Here is an 18,894-nt window from a genome sequence, read left to right as displayed (position 1 = left end):
GAGGTGGGAGTCTTTACTGAGAGAACATATCTCTGGTCATCAGATCATGCTGCTCATACATTAGCCAATTAATGTGTGTATGTTTGCTCACACAGTTTGACCCTATGAACACACAGCTAAACAAAGACGTGTCGATGCTCACTTACTGTGTACTGTGGCTGTTGAGTATGTGTGTTTTTCAGCTTTCACTGGCTGAATCCAGTGGACATGTGTGGTACAGCAATTACACACACACACACACACACACACACACACACACACACACACACACACACACAGACAGACACCACACACCTTTGCAAGCTACCGGCCTCTCAACAGGGAAGCAATTACCACCCTCTGTTGAGTCTAGTCGGTCAGCGTGACAAGGTGTTAACTGAGAAATTATCAAAGCTGATTTTAAACCAAGCATTTAATTACGTGCATTGTGTGTGTTCTTGTGTGTAGCCGACCAAATAACGCGTATTCACCTGTGTGCCGGGCGTTCAGTGTAGTGAAATCTAAACAGGTCTCAATGACAGACCCACTTCAGATAGGTGGGAGTCCTGCGGGGAGTAAATGGATGTTTGGCAGTGGCATGTGCTCCCCGGGCCTGGTGGGCGCAGTGGGCGAGGAGGCAAGTGCCTGGCTGAGTGAAAGATGGCAGTGTGTAAGGAGAGTGTGTGCACACAGCTGAGGCTGTGACAGAAAACAGTGAGAGTTCTGCTCCTGCTGCTTCATCTTCCACTGCCAGTGATAGATCTCCACTTTAATTGTGTTGATAGCACGAGTCCAGCGCCCACGACGGCCTCGGAGCAGCAAACAAACAGCCATTCCACCCACTTTTCGTTGAGATGAACTAATCATAAAGATGGGTTCGAAAGAAAATTGGAAAGCTTTAGTTTGTATGAAGATATGAAGCGCACAGCGTATCATTCGATGAAGCTTACAATTATTACTGCTTCACCCCTCACATGTGGTCTGCTGATAAAGCACCTGTGCCCATGAGTAACTCCAGCATCTTTCAGCCCACGGCTCTTGTACTGTACTGCAGGGTTGACCAGTGAGTCTACTCAAATCACCATCAGCTATAAACTGCTTAGCCTGGCCAATTTGAATTTCACATCTCTGCTGACTCATAACCCTGTCAGGACCTTTCTTCTTTATCATGTCTGTGTCTGCAGTGGACTCATCACAAGCAATAGGAATTAATTATCCAGATTAGAAACCGAGCCACAATTACTGCGATTTTTGGTCAAAGGCTTTGTTTTGGCTTAATGTTGATATCAGATCGGGACATTACTGCAGAGCCAAAATTGCCTTTTCGAAAGCAATTATTTTGCTGCATTTATTCATTCATGACATTTCAGTGCAAGTTAATGGCTATGTCAGAACAGGCAGGAAAGAGAGCAGGAAATGATTTTGGCTAATGACACACTCTCAAAGTAAGTCAGGTAAGAGCGAGTGCGGCGCTGTGCCGCCCGCCGCCCTGGACAGCGGCTCAGATCAACATGATAAAGAGGGACTGATTGAGCTCCGTACATCCACAGGAAGCTGAGCATTGGGGTTCAAGGTTATCTGGACAAATCAGACTCCTGTTTCCATTCATCGCCTCCTCACCCTCCAGCCAGCCCTTCCTGGGCAAACCAGCAAATTAGCAATTCTGATGTCTGCAAGCAGGTCTGGCAAGGGAATGCCTGTGAATTCTAATGTCATGATTAAACTTTCATATCCATCCAGGGGAAGTGCTGCATATACAAAATAAGCTATCTCTTTTTATTTTTCAGCACTTTCAGGTTGTCGAGATGTGTAAACGTAAACCCTTCAACAGGGTTAAATGAAGGTGATCCTTCAGTCAAATCACACAAGTATTTGTCTCTCTAATGAATACAATAAGTATTAATAAACTTAAAATAAGAGACTGTATTTAACATGCCGCCGTACTCATTTACATTGCAACCATTATTCTACTGCATCAGGCTCAGCCCCCGGTCCTCAAAGTTGTAAATGCTACTTCTTCATGTTCATACCCCTGCAATGCTACGCTCCCTCGGCCAGACATGCTGAGTGGATGGGAGCGAACGTGAGGGACAAGGAGCCTCAGTCCGATGGCGAGCCAGGCCTGGATGTGGCCATTATGTAAGATGGTCTTATCAGGCTCTACCTCCTGCTGAGCCACAGCCCAGCTTCCCTCTGCTCCCCCTTCCCGGTGCTCCCACAACATGGGCCTTCATTAGCAGGGCTAAATATCCCCGTTCTCTGCAATCTCTATCATTTCTTGCCTTGAGGCAATCCGATAATTACCTGTTCTCATTTCCCCTCCTTCTGGCCAGCAGGGAAGTGTTCTGACTTGCATTAGTTTGCATGAAATATTATCAGAATATTGCACATTTCTCCATCCTGCAGCCTCTGACACAGGAAATATAGAGTCACAGGAGCTGTGATTGACAGGTGTCTGTCTTTCATGTTCCTCTGAGAATAGCTGCTTTGTTCTGGAGTTACAGCAAAAATTTTGATGGAAGGAGGAATGAGTGCGTAATGTGTATAAAGGCTTTGTTGCTTTGTTTAACCTCCGTCTGCCATTATTTCCAGGCAGTATTGTTATGCGTTACATCAGTCTTTGTTACCTACAGAGTAGGTGTAAAAAGGAGTCACAGATTGTTTTAATTTAAACTCATCAGTGAGTTTTCCCCACGCAAAAAACTATCAGCATATAATAGGGTAGCATCTTCCGCTCTGTGAATCCTGTGGTAGTTTTGCGAGAGAGACAGATGAGTACATGGTATACAATGTCTGGGAGGGGAAAACATCTCGAGTGGATATGGTCAGAAAGCCAGGAATTCCATCCAGCGGCACATATTCTGTCTCATATTATTCATATCTATCAGTAATAATTTCCAGCAGCTCTGGAGCAGGAGATGGATGAGCTTTACCACTAAAAGCGAGAAGCTTCACTCAGCCTAACCTCTGCGGTCAGTAGAAATCATGTATGATAGCTCTAATAAGCAAGAAACTGCATCTGATCTTGATGTGATGCAGTGTGTCCTTATTTTTCTGAAATAAATATCTCCTACTGCAGCGCACATATTCCTGCTTCAGATATTGCTGTTTTTAGGAGGTAATGTCATGCACGGTATTTGCCAAAATGCATCTCTGTTTTATGGCAACGGAGCTATGAACATGACAGTTTTTTCCGGTGAAGAGATTGATTGTAGCCAATTTAAAAAATGTCTTTAAATGTCATTCACAAATGGGTATTGGAATTTAAAAGGAACTTGTGTGTTAAGCAGAGGATCCGTCTGATACACAGTTGTTGTTGATGCATGAGCTTAAGCCCATTCAGTGTCTCCCCTCGCCTTGCTGTGGGAAGCAGTGATGATTTTGGACTTTGTGACGGTCACTTTAATCTCTAATGAAGGCTCGTCCCTGGCTCTGCTCAGCCCTCTGATAGCAGAGCAGTCGTAAACAGGCCTGTCAGGGGGATTGCAGCGCGAGCAGTCCAAATGGCAAAGAAAACCCCAGGGACCAAGCCATGCTAGCATTATGGTCTAATTCAGATAAAGCTCGGAAAAGACATGAGAGAAAATGCTTCTACTTTGGCTTCTTGGCTTACTGTGTGGCTGAATCACAATGTGGTACCTAACTATTCAATTATTATTATTTTTTTTATAGTACTGTACACACATTAGTCCAAGCACATGCGTTCATGTGCATTCCTACAACATGCCGTCAGTCAACATATCCTCCGGAATAATCTGAGTGGAAACTAAAATACCATCAGGCTTATTTTCAGCTGCAAATAAACCCTCAGCTTTCAAGATTGAATCACAAATTGACCATAAAATGTGTGTTTCTAAATTCAGTCACACCGTGTTATAGCATATGCTTCTTTTAGTTTTACAACATTACCATACAATTGAAGACAATTTCATGTTTAACATTTAGTACGAGATGTAAATGTGTGCTCAAATGATTCTGTGAAACTGATTACTGGTTGCTCTGTGTTCTGACACATCCTGTGCTCATGCAGCATGTGCGACAGCTGGTTAGTAATTAGAATAATCTTCTCCCTGGTAGTGATTTAGCTTTCATGACTGGAGCTTACCTCAAATTGAAAATAAATTTATAGATAAATGCCTTTGCTGTTCCAGCAAATTACACCGCTGTAACTCAAAGGAGCCAAGTTGTTTATTTTGGTAGTAAAAGAGCAATCAGAGAAAACAAACAAAGCGCTTTATGAGTGCTGTCAGATTAATAATGATGCTACCCAGCGGTGATGATACAAACGATAATTTTTCAGCACACTCTACCTCACCACATCATAGTAATTATAGATACTATATCATTATTATATCAAGTATTCACTACAGATTATCAGGATAATTGAAGCCTGCTCCAGGATTGCCAAATTCACCTTGCTGCAAACTGTGAATTACTGTACAGGTGAGAAACACACACATTAGCAACGAATCCGTTCGGTGAGTTCATGTTCAATCTGTGTTTCAGCGAGTGTGCGTGCATACACACGCAGAGACACACAAACATCCGCTGACAGTGTTAAGATGAGGCTACACATGTGATACATTGTTTTTCCCCCAGCTTCTGTTCTGGTGTATCTGGGCAAATCCCGTGGTGATGAGGCGTAGAATCTGTCATGGAGAAGACATAAGCCTTTCATATGCATAGTAGAGATAAGAGGCAGCCATTTTATCAGGCGAGCTGTCGCTCCAACATGCTTGCGTGTTATGTGTCCCCGGGAGCGCCTCCAGAAACATGTCCCTTTAATGACACGGCCCATGCTCACCAAGAGGACGCCCGGTTTGTGCCGAGCTCCAACCTGACAATTATGCCAATTACACCAGGCAGCAATGTTGACAAACACACCAGGAGAATTGCTGCAGTTGATTGGTAGCTGTGTTCCGAAGTCCCCTGCTGTGACCTCTTCTGTAATTTAACTAGCATGGAGGAGAACTGCAACGGGTTTTCTAGAAAATTCCCCAAGCCTTATGTTCTTTTGTAAGGGGGCAATGTTTGTGCCAACTGAACAAGCAGAGAAATGGATCTTGTGTGTCAAGAAGGCAGAGAGAGAGAGAGAGAGAGAGAGGGGAGAGAGAGAGAGAGAGAATATTCTTCCCTCTAGTCACCACTGTATGCGATTTGTTTCGATTCATAAAGAGTGTTGTGTTTCCTGCCGGGCCAGGGCAACATGTAGAAAGTTGTTGTTGTGGATCATATTGCCTCTGAGGATTAGATCCCAAATACTGACCCGGCACCATTAGCTGCTGCTTACGTAACCCTTAAAGAGCACTACTGTTGGCACCTGAGTATGAAGCTTAGCTGCCTGTGAAGTGAAGCAGGAGACACTGCCAATATGGAAGCATATTAACAAAACAGGGGCTGCTCCTTGCTACGGCGTGAAGCGTCTGTGCTTGGTTATACATAAAGGCTTTTTCAGCAGGTTTTTTGAGCAAGAACAGCATTGTACTGCATCAGCCTATTTGCAAAAATTCTGTTTTGATAAGCATGCATCTTTTGAAAGAAAAGAAAAAAGATGATTCCCCTTTTATTTTTTGGAGAACATTCATTTTCAAGCACAGAACATGATTTTTAAATTTCCGTCTCAAAATAACAAGATTATATTTGACGGGTATGGGGTTATCAATTCACACTAAATTAAGTGAACCTTAAATTGAAACTAAAAGGCACGGGAAGTTTTTTTAGAACCGGATATTTTGCCGCATTTGTGGTTACAATAATTCTTTTGTGTTCTTTTTCTCCTTTTATACTGCTGCATACTACTGCATTTTTTTTCTGTGATTCAACACCTTGCAGGGAGCTTTAAAGGCAATAACAACCGCAGATTATAGTTTAACTCTGAGGTCAGGAACTATTCTATAACAGTTCACTTGAGCTCCGGTTTGGACCTGTAAGCACAGGGCTGAAAGCAACTGGGGTTGTGCCATGAGCGTGGTTTGTATTTTGAGTTACCTTCGAGCTGAAGTCAGACCGGGTCAATGTGAAGTGTCATTGCCCACTGAGTGCATACTATTCCTTTTGTGAAAGCACTATGATACACGATGGCAGCCAGAGAAGCAGCCAGGCTGCCTCTGTTGGCCTGGTCCAAGTAAACTGAGCTCCGTCCCCACATGTCCCCTTCACTTCTCTTACGTAACATGCTGTTGAGCTGGAGTTAGCAAACATTAGAGGTCAGCTGGTTATTGGCACAGTGGACATGCAGTCATTCACTGGAACAGTATTTACAGTAGAAAATGCAATAGCAGTGTGAGGCAAACAACGTTTTTCCTCCTGTCATTTGTTCTAAGAGTGAAAAATAAACAGTCTGATTTTTTGTCTCGTTTATTTTCTCTATGATGCTGAAGATGGAGGGTGTGTTAATGGTAAAGTAGAACTAGACTGACATGACTTGTTCGATTCTGTCCGTGTCTCCACGCCGCCGCCCACACCCACAGCCCTTTGTTATGCTGAATCTCTTCAGCCTTGAGGACATGATGTTTTCCTATTACCATATCATGTTAGCACAGTCTAACCAGTGCTGCCTGTTAGAAATGTCTAATGTCCCTTAACAATGACGGTGCAATGATTCACAGCTATGTTTGATGAAGAGAGGCTGGGGAATCCATTAGTGTCCATCTAAATTACATCAGCCAAACCACTGACACCAGCCTGCAGTCCACTGCCAGCTCATTGATTAAGAACTGTTTCCAATGGCCTTATGTAACTGGCTCTCTACATTAGGCTAACACTGTTGCTGTGCTCCCGTTTTTGGCAAGAAGGGCCTTTGTGGAATACTCTCCTATCAGAGAAAAACGCCTAAATAAAATAAAATCTGCCAATATTAAACCCCAGGTGACTCTCCTTCCTAAAAGGGTATTGAATAATGTAGTAACATTTGTAGAGGGTGGGCGATGTAGCAGATTTTTACATGTTGGCGCTGTAGCAAGCTCCTCAAAAGGACTCAATCATTCGGGAAAGTCATAAAAAGACATCACATTGTCCAATTAATAACCACGAAAACAACCTTCACTTCCGTGCGAGTTTTGAGATGCTTCCAAAGCATCGGGGAAGAAAAAAACACATTTGAGAACCACATTTAGATTGCCGTTGGAAGTCTCCATCTTAATTCAGTCAACTCTCTTTAAATCCCCCCCTTTGGTTGTGATAAAAGAAAAAGCAATGTCAATCAGGTGAACTAATGGGAATGTGCATTTTTGTAATTCACTCAAAGGGAATGGTAAATTGAAAGGAGTTTGCAACCTTTTAACACACTCGCACACACCAGCGCTGACAGTCAAGCTCCATTATCTGACAGCTGGAGAGGTTAAAAATAACTGTGCTCGCAGCAAATTAGACGTATCATTTGGCTTCTAAGTGAGAGATGAATCTTTGTGTGGATGCTCCTGCCATGCCGTGACACAGGGGCAATATATCAGACTGTGTTTGCCTGTCTTTCTCATAAACTCCAAATGGAATTGTAAACAGATGAAGCAATTTTACACCAAATGTATTCTCACTGAGTCGCTGCTACAGTGAGAAGCCTGGCTACCATAGCCATGTACATTACTGCCCCATGCACTCTCCAGCCAAAGTACATAAATCATCATTTGGCCGCCTGCAGGGTTATTGGTATCGCTCAAAGCCAATCCTTGAAGTATTTTATATGTTGCTGTTTTTATCTGACGATAAATCTGATGTTATTGCACACGTTGGGAGGACTTTTCAAAATCTCGATGGCTGTTATTTCTCAAATTCACACACGCTTTACAAGTTTAGGCATGCACATACAAAACACATAAACACACAGGGTTGAGCTATATGAATCGTTATTCTGTTTGTCACAGTCAAGTTTTCCGTGTCATTCAATAGCACCTTGCCTGCGCTTATGCATGCATTTTATGTCAGGTGTCGGAAGGTGGGGTGTCGGTTCCCATTTAAGATGGTAAAAGAAGTGTGACTGGAGGATCCTTGTTACAGTAAGGTAAGTAAAGAGATTTCCATGGGAGGCTTAGGTGACAGCAGAGGTGTAGCGTTTCCTCTAAATACCTAACAACATCATTGTTAATTCATAGCTATTTAATCACTTACTAGAGTAAGTGCAGCAAGGATGATCTTTGTGTCATGTTGTCTCACAAGGTAATCTCTTGTATTTCCTTGCTTAAGACCCATGCTCTAAATTTGTCACCGACTGTGTGGAACCGCATTCACCCCCCGAGTTTTAAGATGAGTTTTAAGTCTGCATATTTACTGAGCTCAGTGTGGCCCTGACTCAGTCTGCTTGACATAATTTATCTCATCCTCCTTAACTGACAGGTATTGATGTGATACAAGGATAAATGCAGTAGATTGATGGAATTAAAGCCCACCCTATTGTTCCCATGCTGTGCATCACTGACACATGTGAGACTCTTGTCTCTCATTAAAGAAAATAAATGCTTCAGGCATCCTCCCTGCAAAAGCATCAAGTTTGTGTGTGCGTGGGTATGTGTGCGCGCACGCCAGTGTGTGGGAAGCTATCTCAGTTGTTTTCCCTCTCCATAATCTCTCCCTCCTTGTACAATGGATTTAGTCTGGCCTTGAATGGGAGCGAGTACAAATTGCAGCTGACTCTTAACAGCTGGGCATTCACCCTGTGGACAGAGCCCTGGACATGGGATTACATTAAACAAAGGGGCAAGACCATTGATTATTTAATCAACTTTCAGTTATTGCTTGTGAAAAGGACAAGATCACAACTACGAGCATAGCCGTGCTTCGTTATTGAAGTATGGCTGTGTTACACCCCTGGGCAATCCCCCTTGCTTCTTATGTGATGCATCTAAGCCACTGAAGAAATCTAATCTCAATAAGAGAGAGACAAGCTTCCTCCACTTTACGTACACAGGAGGCACTTGGCTGTGCATCTAAATTTTAGGGAGTTAGTGTGTTAACTCTATATTTGGATTCCACTGGAGTGGATTAAGGATTCTTTACTGCAAACCCACGGGATTCTCTGAGACATAAAAGAGGAGACTGTTTGCATCCTTGCTATACAAATAATTGCAGGTTTCAAATCGAGTGTAATTTCAAGCACCAGCTATATGGGAGAGTGTGGGCTTTGATGTACAAATCCACAATTCATGGAGGATTAGCACCCCAAAGGTTAGCAGTTGCTAATTACAGGAGATTGGTTACACATATCTAACAAAGCAAGAAGACAGCTTTAATAAATGTGAGGATTCATCAGGAACAAGAATAAGCAGCTGTGATAAGCGGACATGTATTTGAATCACTGTAGATTGATACCCTGTAATGCCCTTCTTCATAGAGTGATAGAAAAGAAGCACTGTCTTTTCTATTGTCTTTATAAACAGCATACCTTGTGCGATATGAGATTTTCAAGATGCATTTGTGAATGCTGATTTGTGCAATCATATGAATTAACCTCTCGGATATTCTTCCTGTGTCTGTTACTGCAGCAACTTCTCTTTCACTGTATTTAGCTTGCAGCGTTCAGTGCCGCATTACCATAATCCTTGGTTCCTTTCCACAAACCACCACTGGCTAAATGAATCTATTATTTTTGCCTGGAGCCGAAAAGATGCAACAAAATGCAATGCATTGAAGGGAATAAAACTTGTGATAAGTCACACATTTTCTCTATAATAGCCTGTCTACAACAGACTTTTTACTCACAGTTGGAAGTATCAGTGCACTTGACCTTTCAATAATCTGAATGTTGTAAGATTAAAAGGGTGTTTCAAACTCTAAACCTTTCCAAGAAAAAAAAAAAACGACAATTCAATTCTGCACACAGTCATTTAGACAAACTCACTGGCTCTGTGTGTTGTTGAGTCCCTTGGCCCACGATGGCAGACCTGGCCATTGTGGCCTTGTGTTTTCATATGGCCCTAAATTAAACATGTCCGAGCCAAGGCAGGCACTTGCTCTTCCGCAGGAAACGCTTTTTCATCTCCTAATGAATGTGCCTGAGGGGGTCCCATAGGGGGCTCCACTTCACCCCTCATTAGGCGGGGTGCTGCCTCTGCCTTCATGCTGAGGAGCAACCTCCTGGAGAGGGGCCTCCCACTTCATCTGAACGTCCCACGCTCCCCTGCCCTGGACCAGTGGACTGCACTGCACTCTGTCTCTTTTCTTTCCCTTTCTCTATCTCTCTGTCTCAACGAATTCCTCCTCCCCATCAAGCAGCTCATCTTATAGTCGCCGACCAGAGATGACAGGGATGAGAGGACGGTCCGTGCTCCTAATGTCATTTTAATGGCCTTGTTTGGTCTGTTGTGGTTGTGATTTATTGCTATACACACTTCTAATGTCCTCCTCGAGGTCTACTTGACTGTCTTTTTCACAAGTCAAAGACGCTATTGTTTTAGATCCCATAATGAGGAACAGGTTGACAAATTAATCAGAATTGCACTGAGAGCTTGACTTTCTTCCAACCATGCTGTCTTCATTATGGCCTCAGCAAGACATGTGCGTTATGACAGGCGCTGAGGGCCGGACATGCTGTGTAGTGGCCTTGGTTAGCAGGAAGAAGTGAGGAGCTGAAGAACTGTGGAGGAGCCTGTGTCCTGCTCTGGCTTAGAAGTTCCCTCCGACTGCAGCGCTGCAAATACCCACTCTCATGTGGAAAATATTGACAGCTTCCTGTTGTTAATGAAGGAACAAAGCACAGACAACTCCTGACTGTTGTGAGGCAGCAGCAAAGGAGAGAGAGATGAACTGGCTGTCAGCTGACTCCAAGAGCCTTCGCAGTGGCTGTGGAAAGGGCTGAAGAGCTGATTGTTATTCCGGGGCTTTTGGGATGTGTTTACGCAATCATTAATCTTGGCACTTGTTTATGTGCCTGGGATTAGAGCACCACGGCGCATTCACCGGCACTCGGAAAAGCTGGTGCACCAAAAGGTAGCAGCGAGCGCTCGGGCCTTCCACCGTGCGCAAAAGCGTGCAAGGAGGGAAGCATGTTTGCACATGGCTGCTTAATCCTGCCATGTTAAACAAAACCAGGGCAGTGTTAGTAGGACTATGAAAACAGCAGTGCAGGGGGAATGTGCCTCACACGCTGTAAGCAGTCTGTGAACTCTGTGTGGCAGTAGACACTCCTCGTGCACCCCTGTCGTCTAGGAAGGCCTTTTATACGGTCTGCTACAACAATAGGAGAGAGAGGAAGACAGTGGAGTTGCTCAGCAGCTCCTCCACAACTTGTTGTGGTTATTTTTGTATTCAACACCATATGCAGCCAAACTAACTATATCATATCTGAATATGTAATAGCTGCATAATATCACTTGATGGCCACTTACAGCCACAGTTACTAATAAAGTGACAAGACATGTAAGCAAGCCATTGACCATCAATGCCTCCGTCGGCTGATACTGCCAGGAGCAAAATCAAATAAACAGATTGATTTTTTTAAGTGTCTGGCAAATTTCATCACAAGTGAGTATTTTACATGGTTTGCAATCATAACATTTCAGTTTAATCATTTAGTAGCATTGAGGATAAATGATGCATGATGGAAGTATTCATAGTCACTTATTTTTAGCCAGTGGCGTTGTATATGGATTAGATAATTGCTCTGTCTCACTTTAATTTTCTTTCTGCACCTGGAAGAAAAGGGTTTGTACAGTGACAATAGTGTGTGCGTGTGCATGCATGTGTGCACTTGCACATTAAAATGGTTTTGCATGAGGACAAAACAAAAGTGGTCCAGGTAAATAAAAATAAAAAAACAGTGTAGTGGGTTCTTTGCGAGAGCTCTTCTTTGTAGGCCCCATGACACCAGTGATCTGTAGAAAGGTTGGGTGCTTCTAGTTTCAGCTCTATCAAGCTCTGGATCTGTGAGCAGCAGGATTCAGTATCACAAGCTAATGTAACAAGGCTCATTTGTCTCAATCACACGTCCCTGGTAGTATCGGCTGGCCATTGATGTCATTCATCTTCCCTGTCCTTGCCTGCTCTTTTTCAGCTGATGAAAACCTAAGACCTTCAAGCAGAATGTCAGAGGTGCTGTAAAAAGTGCTCATCAGCTCAGTGATAAACACTGTCGCGTATCAGCGGTGCTGTGTGCACCGTTCATAAAACTCGTAGACGGTAACGTTCCAGATTCCATTAAAGGTAGCACCTGTTATGGAGACTGGCTTTTTTAATTTGGAGATTACAATTCATTATAATAACAGGATACATGTGCAAATGATTTAAAAGCTTCCAAGTTTCCTTCTACAATCTGATGTCCATTATATAAGGAACAATTCAGGGTGACTTATAAAACATTAACAAGCTGCTGGAGCGAACTGAAGACGTCGCTGAAGGCATCTGTATTGTCATTCTGTTACCTGCAGTATAGTTTACCCTTTATGGTAATTCCCGTAACATAAAAAACTTATGTTGTATTTGTAGAGCTATCACATGATGACTTTTTTTTACATCCCTCAAATTGATTTTAAATGTTTTGGAATAAAGCTCATCTCTTGATCTATTAATGCATGTGCCTGTGCAGACCTGGCTTCAGCTTATGTCAGCTCCAATGGAAATACTGGCTTGCGCCATAAATGCAGGCTTATGCAGAGCTTCCCTCTTCGATGGAGCAAATCAAGATCATGATTACTATCTGGCCCGTGCAGCCGGTCTGCATTGTCTGGAAACATGTTTTCCTAAGGAGACCACAGAGGGACAATTACTGTCAGCTGAACTATTCAGCCTGCTCTCCATGTGTGTTCTGGCTGCGTGCCTCTGACCCACTGACCCTGAGCAGCAGCATGAGATGGGACCTCCAGCCTCCCTTCTTTCCCCCCCTCACACCCTCACTACTCTCTCCCCAATATCTACTAGAACTGGAGCGCCCACAAATAGACTTTGCAATTGTCTAAATTGCCCACAAAAAAATGCTCATAAACTCAGTCACCCCTCTGGCAAAAAGACAATGCAGGAAGTTGTATGGATGTAAGTTTTGATTTCTTTGTGTGAAACAGTAGAAAAGTCCTATTCAAAACCCCATAGCAGAATCCGAGTTGTCTTACAGAAATGCATACTAATACAGCAATTATAGGAGGAAGGAAGTTGTACAGTGTGGCAGAAGCAAATTCCCTGGTGCAATTGAACAAGGCTCTTTGTTGTTATGTAAAGGTTTCTGCGTGTAATTGCAGTGGATGTTTTGGAGGATTCATTATTTATATATTCCCGTGTTTTTCTAAAGAAGCCAACGAGGCTGCTGTCCCTGCAGGGAGATGAGGAGTCGAGAGGTGCTTAACTAAGTCACTGTACCACAATCAAAGCTTTAACCATTGCCTGCTTAGTTCAAGTGGTCAGACTAAAGGCTCAGAAGCATCACGTGATCCTCCGCTAAATCTTGGAATTCAGACAGCAGCTCCTGCACCAGTCAATCAGTCGGTCCTGTGTGATTTCAGCCTCAGTGATCTTGAGTTTTGGCGCATCCCAATGCCTTGCTGCACAATGCATGAGTCAAGCAAACAGTACACAAGCAACTCTGACTCACACTTGGTAAATGTATAATTCCCTTCAAAATGTATGTCATTACAATAGTAGATGTATCATATTTTAAATGTATAAAGGGCCCAAACCAAATGATGTAAATAGTTAGACAAAGCATGTAAACATTTGCACAGATTTTTTTTAAATTCAGCTCTCATGACTCTTTGACTAACTAGGGGCTGGTAGCATGCATAAGTAAGTGCTGTCTACAGATTGTATACTGCCACCAGAGTAAACAGTGTGAGTCTTTCTCCCTCCTGGCACACATGCACGCCCTCGCGCGCAGGCTCGCACACACAAAGGGGGCGTGCCCTCCGGTTCCCAGCAAAACTTTGCTTGTCACTGCAGTCACAGACGAGAAGGGAATAGGTGGGGGAAGATAGATAGAGGGAGGAAAGGAGTGATGGGGAGAGAGATTTGAGCTCAGGTGGGGCAGACAAGGGAAGGGAGAGGAACGCCGCAAACATGCTACCCCTTCATGGTGCTCGTCTGCTCGGTAAACCCAGGCTTTTGTTGTTTCCCCTAGAGTGCAGGCGCTCAGACTCCCAGTCAAGAAGCTCGTCAATCTTTGCCACAACAACACATAAATTAGTGCCCAAATTACCGTTACGCCGGTGGAAAAAGAGACGTGGAGAGAGATGTCTTGCGCTGCAGTTTGGGAATACATCTTCCCTTCTCCTTCTCCCCCTCATAGAGGGTGTCAGAATGCACTTCAATAAAACAGTCAAGTAAATACAGGGAGAGACATGAAGAGAGACGCACTGCTGTGTTGTACAGGCAACTGAAGTTGGGCAGTGTTGAAATATTAATAGGCCTCACGCACAAACAAACACAGAGATGTATGCTTGAGTTCATCCAAAAAAGCAGCCAAGGGCAATGGTCCAGACCTGAGCTTGAGCAAAGTCACTGCACTGCTATGAAGGAATAATAGGGAAAGACTTAAAGAGCCCATCTTTTGAAACGGAAATAACTCTTCAAATATAGCTGGTCTCTAGTGAAGGGGATCACAGCTTAGGCAGCTAAATGATTGGGGGGGAATTAGCAAGACGCAGCATAGAGACACCAAAATGTGTCAATTATGTCTTTCCTTCCTCTAATCCCTCTGGTCCGAATATTTTTTTGATGACTTCGGCGTGTTTGTAGGTTGAATGGAAGCTGTTTAAAGTGATGATTCAGAGTTTTGGTCTGCAGGTGAATTTCTGTACAAGCGCTGTGTGTTTTCTTTGTGCTACAAACCTGCAAATGCCATTAGAGCAGCTCTATGGTAATATGCCAACAGCCTCCAATCCCTAAACAAATAACACATTTATATTATACAGCCTGTGTTCCGTGCCACAACTGTCCTTTGCCGCTGACATTCAAATAACATTTCTTCTGCTGCTTAAATGGGAATAAAAAAAGCATTGTGTTGTGCGACTTCACATGACAGCAGAGCCCCGGCAGATGAAAAGAGGCAGAATTCTGATTCCAGCTCTTGTTGGGCTGTCGTCTCCCCACCGCTAGATCTGACTGTCATCGGTATCTTTTTAAAGAATACTCTTTATCAACCGACAGCTGATCTCCACTGCTAAATGGGCAAAATGAATAGCTACACATAATGATGGAGGAACATTGCGTAGTGCACGTTGGCCAGTCGGTTCAGGGCCTCCAGTGTTTGTATGTTGACCATGTGTACATTTCTGAGAGAAGACATGTGCCCTTATAAGCTTTTGTTTGGTTTTGTTGCAAAAAATATTGTAACTGGAGGCTGTATTAACACAGTTTGTCTGATAGGAGAAGAATTGTTAATCTGCTCATAACGCTGTGCCCTGTTCAATTCCTTACATAATCTCTGACATGAGCCCGCTGGCTTGCGTCACTCTGTCATTGACAGCTGTCAACACAACACGGCCGACGCACACAAATACTTACTCACACACCACCACGCGCAGAGAGGCAAATGTGTTTTTTCCCCAACTGCTTCACATGCTTTGTGTGTTGTAAATAAGCCAATGAAAAAAATAAAAGGCTCTGCATAGACGGAACAGAATATAGACGCCCCGATCTCAGACCTCCTTTATTGTGCACATCCATCATGAATCATCAAGCCATGAGAAATGATTTATTGGTCCAATCGAGTAATGGGTTAAGCTCTCAGCATTATGACGGTGGCCTGGGCATGGGTCTGTAATGTAAGGGATAATCTTAATCCTTCAACGTTATGTCAGTAGTCCAAGGGTTCAGTGGAAGCAGCCAGGAGATTTTGACTAGTGATTTTCCATGTTTGCACAAGCCTTTATGGGTTTCAGTTTTTTATTTTTATTTTTTTTATCAGCATGCTATATCTACAATTTGATAATTATGGAAAACAAATGTAGGAATAATTAGTTAAAACTAAGTAGAATGTTCCCCAGTTGTCTGGATGTTTAAATTGTATAATATAGTGCACTATACTGTATAACTACAAATTGAAGGTCCTCTTTGGTGCATTCTAATTGTGGTTTTTCATCAAGAATTGAGACTGCATAGTGACTACCAGCGTAGCAGCATTTCTAAATATTTCACCACTCTTTCAATTTATTTCTCAGCTTCACGGTTTTATTATGTCTTGTGAATGACTCTTTATATCATTGAATGAATCAATACGACGTTTGCGGCGCATAGGGAAGAAGTGTTCTGTCTGACAGTGTCTGTCTGATGCTTATAACAATATAAACTATGACAGGGCCCCTGTAAGCTGTTAGTGTGTTTGGCAAATTGTTCTGGGTGTTCACATTTGACTGTCAGTTTCCAGGTCTTTGATAATGGAGTGTAGTCTTAGCAGTGGGTTGATCTCAGGGCTGTGGAGAAGACAGTGAAGGGCACTGGGTGAACATGCAGAGGCCTGGCTGCCCTATTGTGCATGTGCTCTGAGTGACACGTCATCCCCTCAAAGGGCCTGCTAGTGTGGTGAATCAGTGTCCTTGAACTGCTCAACCACAGGCAGACAAAGAACGAGCTTTAGCATTCGGCTTGACTGTCTCCTCTCTCTGCCATGCCCATTGTCCATGACACCCACGCCAGGCTGCAACGCTGCAAACAGGAAATCAGTCTTGCGCCGCCGTCCGGCCCTTCTGATTATGCGTGTGGTGTGATTGTGCTGCAGCGTGATTCACACATAATCTTGGCGTCTCAGCAGGTGTCTTTGAAGTGGCCTGCGTGCAGAGGCCATCTCAGTGCTGTGAGGAGCGTTGGGCTGCTGGGATGGGCTTTAGCATGGCTGCCCGTCTAACTGTGCCTGGCTTTGATGTCGTAAACAGTGCAGGCAGTGCTGGCTGGCAGGGAAGCGGGCAGGCAGGCAGGCAGGCAGGCAGTGAATGGGATCAGTGGCACTGCGCTGGTCAAGCTCAAGCGAGCCAGCAGCTGCCTGTTTCACACCAACAGGCAGTTAACGCCGCAGCTCATGTCAATAGATATTGACTGCCAGATTGCGAGTGCTTATGAGCGCATGCCTTTTTGTTTGACTGATTCTCCTGTGTGAATTCAGTTTAAATCATCCTCAGTGTCTAAAGTGTAGCTTCAGGGGCCCCATGACCAGCCACACAAGAGGACAACTTGCACAGTCACAGACATACAAATATTGACTTCGGCTGATGATTATAGGTGTCTTCATGGTGTATTTGATCTCCATTGTGGAATTGCTGGATATTCCTTGACCCCTCTTTCCACATCTTTTTGAAAGCAGCTTATTGTAGTGTGGTAATTACTTTATGTTCATACTAGAAATGACAGAGCCTGTCTTTGCCAGTCCAGAGACAAACCCTTTTTACTGTTGAGTGCACTGAGCATTCAGGGGCTTGTGCAGCGGTGGAGTGAGAGGGTGTTAGCTGGTGAGGCTATGTGCACTCAGGGTCTTCCTGCTGCAGATAGGGCTTTGTGAGGCATGCTCGTGTATGTGCATGCCCTGCCCGGCCTGGCACCCTCGTGTCTCTACTCCCACTGCTTTCACCTGATGTGGCACAGCCTCTGTCAGGCCTGAGTGAGCGCCTAGCCAGCTCTGCTTCTTCAGGAGAGATGAAGGCATCTCACAGCTATGCTGTGGGGGTGGGGGAAGCTAGCAGCAGCCTAAGCCTGGAGCTATCGCAGGCTGGAGCTCAGAGCCAAAAGCCTGTGGGCTGGATGGGGTGGGTGGAAGAAGCTTGGCTTAACTTGGCAAGACAACCATAACCACAGCCCTGCACTGCCACCCAATGGCAGGGGCCTGTCACTACAACCTTTAGCTCACTACAACCACAACTAGTCATAATTACGGCACGCTTCAATTGTTGTGAGTGCATGTCAGAACAAATTATGTAAGTAATGAGGCTGAAAACGCTAAAGGAGTCGAAACACACTGCACTGCTAATGCTCATGCAGGGAGAACACAAAAACAAACAATAGAGTGCACTCATACAGAGATAGACCTAACCGAAATAACAAGCAACTGTGCACAGTAAGGAAAAGATTAATTATAAATTAACCCTCTCAGTTAGGTTGTCGAAGCCCGCCTCCTGCCTGGATTTTACTCTAATCCGGGCCGACGAGGTGCAGTGCCCTCTATTGTATGTGAGAATCGCAAATCACAGGAGGTGTTGTCTGGAGGAGAATTAATTGTGCATGTTCCACCACTCCCTTTTGTTAATTTTTCTGAAATGTAGGCTAATTCCATGTAAACATGGCCAGTCTTGTTGACTCCAGCAGCGCGAGGAGAACAGACACAGATTCCTGAATGAATAGAGTGTGGCTCCGGGGTTAGTGGATTAGAGGCTCTGTGTTAAGGGCCTCTCCCGGGCATGCCTCAGGGACAAGGACATTATCCACATGACACATTACAAGCTCCGAGGCAGATGATTAAAATGGGCAGGGATCTTTGGATTGAACTTCAGCAGAAGTACTTTTGATGTGATCAAACTAGTTTAAAGAGGTTGGTTGTTAAGGTGTACGAGAGATATTTGAAGCTTCTAGTCTTGTGAAGAGACAGTTAGGCCTGGCTGGAGGGGAGAGGCTGATGCAACTCTTTGACATCGCAAATTTTCCACCATTTTCTGAATTATTATAATTTGTATTGCATCTTATTAAGGCAAAACCATAGTATTCCTCCACTAATTGGTATAGACTGGTGTTGCAATACCTCCACATCCTCTGATTGGTTGGCCACGTCGCTGTTTGGAGAAAACCATTGTGAGAAAATATCCTGCGGCGATCTTTCCTCGTTTTGGATCAGATAGTGGTGTGCGTCTGGTGCTGCAGTGCACTGTTAGGATGGAGATGTTGAAGATGTGGAGGAGGGCTGTGAGATAGAGATCTCTAGAGGAAGAGACTGTGGGGGAAGAGGGGAAAGGGGGGAGGGGCATAGCATCAGTGGCTGCAATGATAAAGCTGAGAGCAGTGGGACGAGCTGGGAGTTCTGTGTCT

General features: G+C 44.1%; 1 protein-coding gene across 2 annotated transcripts in view; it reads left to right on the top strand.

Moving 5' to 3' along the window:
• roraa (RAR-related orphan receptor A, paralog a) overlaps positions 1-18,894 on the top strand; it is a 172,604-nt gene that overhangs the window by 138,440 nt on the left and 15,270 nt on the right. The window lies entirely within an intron of this gene.

The sequence above is a fragment of the Clinocottus analis genome, unplaced genomic scaffold (assembly GCF_023055335.1).
Source record: "Clinocottus analis isolate CAN_PGR_092001 unplaced genomic scaffold, fCliAna1.0.p SCAF_6, whole genome shotgun sequence".
Taxonomy (NCBI): Eukaryota; Metazoa; Chordata; class Actinopteri; order Perciformes; family Cottidae; genus Clinocottus; species Clinocottus analis.
This window is presented reverse-complemented; position numbering and strand designations above follow the sequence as displayed.